Source organism: Arachis hypogaea, chromosome 11 (genome assembly GCF_003086295.3).
Source record: "Arachis hypogaea cultivar Tifrunner chromosome 11, arahy.Tifrunner.gnm2.J5K5, whole genome shotgun sequence".
Taxonomy (NCBI): domain Eukaryota; kingdom Viridiplantae; phylum Streptophyta; class Magnoliopsida; order Fabales; family Fabaceae; genus Arachis; species Arachis hypogaea.
In genome coordinates this window covers 22,923,770-22,928,436 of record NC_092046.1, presented here as the reverse complement: position 1 = coordinate 22,928,436, position 4,667 = coordinate 22,923,770, and the positions used below count along the sequence as shown (strand labels likewise).

Genomic DNA, 4,667 nt, shown 5'->3' with positions numbered 1-4,667 from the left:
ACTTCCACAATTATCTATAACTTTGTATAAACATCATTTTCATTCATGCAAAGAAGAAGTAGTGCTGGGGATACTGGTGGTGCTGCAGATAGAGTTATGAATCACTCATTTAAGGCTTTCAATTTTGTGGAATAAAATTTTGTAATAACATCAAATTTCATAACCCTAATTACATTAAGCCTCTTGATTGTTTAACAAAATTACCAATTATACTTCTATCAAAGGAGAAGAAATTTATACACTTGAATTAAACAACAAAGGGAAACCCAAAAAGGGATAGAAAGTCACAAATTTACTTAAACAAAATATCCTGTATTTGCAGCTTATGTTATACAGTTGACTCAAGAATGTAGAAATCCAACAAACCGAGAGGGAAACAGAATTTTGACTCGTCTCTACGAAACTGAGATTGATTCCAATAAAGCATTCACATAGTCTTTAAGTTTAACTTTGGTGATTGCACCTTCTCTTCTACTTTCTGGAACTTCTTGTCCATTCTTGAAGAGGATCAATGTTGGTAGCCTATAAACTTTGTACTCTTCAATTAGCCTAGGGTTCGCATCATGATCAATCTTCACCACTGTTAATCTGTCTTCATATTCCTGCAATTTATGATACAAAACATTTCAGTTTGAGAGAATATCCTTAAGAACATTCAGCAAGAAGTTCTGTTCATATGACAAGATGTGTTGCATTTCTTAAAATCCTGTCCTTACTTTCATGGTTCATCAAGGTTATAAATCATCCCAAGCTTAAGTATGTGTTGCTAGCATGGAAAATATCTCTCTATTAAAAAACTCACAGTGGTTTTTTTTACTTTTGTTTCATTCAATGGAGACATATGAAATAAGACAACACTCTAACCAACACTCTAAATTTTGTTATCAAAAGAAGAATTATTTATTGTTAATTAATGAATAAATTAATTAATATTATCAGATAGTAGAAAACGGCACGATAAATTCTTCAGGAAAAAGGAATTTGGAGGGTGAGAGAGACCTGAGCTAGGGATTCCATAGCGGGAGAGATCAAACGGCAAGCACCACACAGTTAGCGACGAACTCAATGAGAACGGGACATTTAGCCTTCAAAACAGTGTCATTATACTGTGTCTCGTTGATCTTTGTGATGGCGGTGCCGCACGTAACGGTGAATTGACAGAAATAGCAGAACTTAGGACATGTAGTTCTTCTTTGGGAGGAATAAAAGGAAAGCCTCACCGGAACGGAGCAGTGAAGCAAAGGAGCAGTAGAGTAGGAGGAGGCGGAGGAGGTAGATGCAAGTGTACGGAGTGGAAGCATCGGAAGTGACACATTTCGTCCAAAAAACTAATAAACCAGGTCTTAACACTCAAATCGAACTAGACCAAGCTGAACTGGTTTGTAATTTTATCAAGTTTTTGGTCAAATACATAATTTTCAATAAATGCCATGCGGACGCCATCCTGAGCATTGAAATGGCATATTTCCATCTGGTCTACCAAGGTCTGGAAAATACTTTCTCCACCAAAGACAAAGCCATGTTAGCACATATGAAAGACTCAAGTTTGTTTGATGTTTGTTTTAAAACAAATTCTGAGGTACCAGATTTTAAGGAAACACTTTATGAGGTCTTATTAGTAGACTTCATATGCTTTTTAAAAAAAGTTATTTGAATTACCTCAGATGTAGCAGAAGGACTTTTGGACAACGTCAAAACGACCGACTTCTGGTAAGGGTTGGTCGACACCGACCTCTTCCTAAAGAGCTCGGCCACATCACCATAGAGGCCCAAACAGGCCCAAAGCTAAGAAGTATGGCCCCTCTAAAGGCGGCTGACCAAAAGATACGTGACCTCACCCAAGATAAGATAAGATAACAAACTTATCTCAAGGAAGGTCAATCCACACTACTATAAATACACTGGAGCACCCAGGTATAACTCATACTCTAATTCTACAAAAAACCTGCATAAAAGCCCGTACTGACTTAAGCATCAGAGTCTCTTACAGGTACCACCACCCTCCGATGATCGAAGACCATCAGCATCGCAAGCCCCAACAAGTCAGACACGGCGGCTCTGATCACTGCAAAAGATCTCATCCGAGATCGACCTCAATGTTTCAGGTAACCCTCAGAACATTGGTGCCGTTGCCGGGGAACCTGGAAGTCATCCCACCATCATGGCAGATAACCTAACAACGATCATAACTCTGGTTTGGAAGAAAGAACGCCGCTTAAGAACACGAATGCTACATCAAAGGACCCACCTCAATCCAAGGGAGACAAGCAAACCCCAAATACAAAAATCTTAGATGCCATCCGTGAAGAGCAGGATCGCCTCAAACAGCTTGAACAACACGCCGAACGTCAACGCGAAGCCGAGCGAGATCTTCAGAGAGAAACAAGACGACGTCGAGAGCTGGAAGACAAACTCTTAAAGCTCGAAGCCGACCTCAAAACTAGAACTGCTCGGTCCAATCGTGAAGATAGCCCCACAAGGACCAAGACCCGTTCAGAAAAGAAATCATGAAGGCTAAAGTCCCAAAGGACTTCAAAGCCCCAGACATGACCCCATACGATGGTACGTCCAACCCAAGTCATCACCTCAGCAACTTTAGGAGTCGGATGTACCTCACGGATGCTTCAAACGCAACTCATTGCAAAGCCTTCCCGACTACCTTGACCAAGATGAAAATAAAGTGGTTCGACAGCTTGCCGCCGAGGTCGATCACAAGTTTCGAGGACCTCGCCAAGAAGTTCTTAGCCTGATTTTCCATCCAGAAAGACAATACCAAGCATGCTCCAAGCCTGCTAGAGATTAAACAAGGAGATCGGGAGAGCCTCCGCAGTTATATGGAAAGATTCAATAAAGCATGCCTCAACATACAGAATCTCCCTATAGAAGCAGCAATTATGGGACTTATCAATGGTATGCGAGAAGGACCCTTTAACCACTTCATATCCAAAAAACAGCCAACATCTCTAAATGAGGTACAAGAGCGGGCGGAAAAGTACATTAATATGGATGAGAACTCTCGATTAGGAGAAGCCTCATAATCCGGATTTTCTCCTACCCACCTCAGGACAAGGATAAAGAGTCCAGGAAAAAAGAAGACCAACCTACTGAAAAACCTAGAAAGTACCACAACTACACTCCTCTTCGGGTGTCCCTTGTGGATATCTACAGAGAGATATGCAACACTGAGAAGATCCCGCCCCTCGAAAGAGGAGGAAGTCGGACATAGTATTGCGAATACCACCGAGTCTACGGGCACCCTACCAACGAGTGATACGACCTGAAGAATGTCATAGAAAAACTAGCCCAGGATGGAAGACTAGACAGGTTCCTGGCCAACAGGACAGACGAAACAAAAAAGCGAAGAAGGGGCGACGAAGGAGGACAAGCTAAACGTCTCCTTCACACCCCTGAAAAGCACATTCACATGATCAACGGAGGATTCACAGGAGGAGGGATCTCCAAGTCATCCCGAAAAAGACACCTTAAAGAGGTGTACCACGTCGGAGAAGGGGATAGGCCATCAGACCTCCCCACTATCACTTTTACTCAAGAGGATACCGTAGGCATCATCCCAAGACATGATGACCCTGTGGTTGTTACTATCATACTAGCCAATGCCAACCTCCACCGAACATTGGTCGACCAAGGAAGCTCTGCGGATATACTGTTCAAATCCGCCTTCGACAAGCTCGGCCTATAAGAAAAAGAACTCAGAGCATATCCAAATAGCTTATTCGGGCTAGAAGACGCCCCAATTCAGCCACTAGGGTACATCCCACTACACACAACCTTTGGAAAAGGAACTCGGTCTAGGATGTTAAGCATAGACTACATCGTAGTCAACGTGAGCTCAGCCTATAACACTCTAATAGGTCGGACAACGCTGAACCAGCTCGCCGTAGTGGTCTCCACTCCGTACCTATGCATTAAATTCCCAACTTCAGAAGGGATCACTACTGTAAAGGGAAACCAAAAACTCGCGTGACGCTATTATAATGAAAGTCTGAACCTTAAAGGTGACCCTAGAGGAAAGGAAATCAATACTATAAAACTCGGAGGAATCCGGGCTTGCGAGGAACTCTTCCCTCAACCGGAAGGCGAGACCGAAGAAGTTCAAATCGGTGAAACTCAAGACAAAATAACAAACATAGGGGCGAGTCTAAATGAAGGCCTAAATGAGCTGCTAACAAAGCTCCTAAAGGATAATTCTGACCTCTTTGCATAGAAAGCTGCCAACATGCCCAGTATTGATCCCGGACTAATGTGTCATAAGTTAGCCGTATATCCTGGGTCTCGACCAGTACAACAGAAGTGTAGGAAGCTTGGTCCAGATCGGTCGCAAGTCGTAGAGGAGCAGGTATAGACCTTGTTGGAGGCAAGGTTCATAAGGGAGGTAAAATATCCATTATGGCTAGCCAATGTAGTATTGGTCAAAAAGTCAAATGGGAAGTGGCGGATGTGCACTGATTACACCGACCTCAATAAAGCCTGCCCAAAAGATCCTTACTTACTCCCGAATATAGACACACTAGTCGACGCTTCATCGGGATACAAGTACCTCTCCTTCATGGATGCTTACTCGGGATACAACTAAATCCCGATGTATCAACTCGACCAGGAGAAAACATCATTCCTAACCCCAAGAGCAAACTACTGCTATGTAGTCA

The 4,667-nt window shown here is 42.8% G+C and overlaps 1 pseudogene; it reads right to left on the bottom strand.

Annotated features, from left to right (window-relative positions):
- Window positions 1–395: 395 nt before the first annotated feature.
- Window positions 396–1,432, bottom strand: LOC112721145 (thioredoxin X, chloroplastic-like; annotated as a pseudogene).
- Between the last annotated feature and the right edge of the window lie 3,235 nt (window positions 1,433–4,667).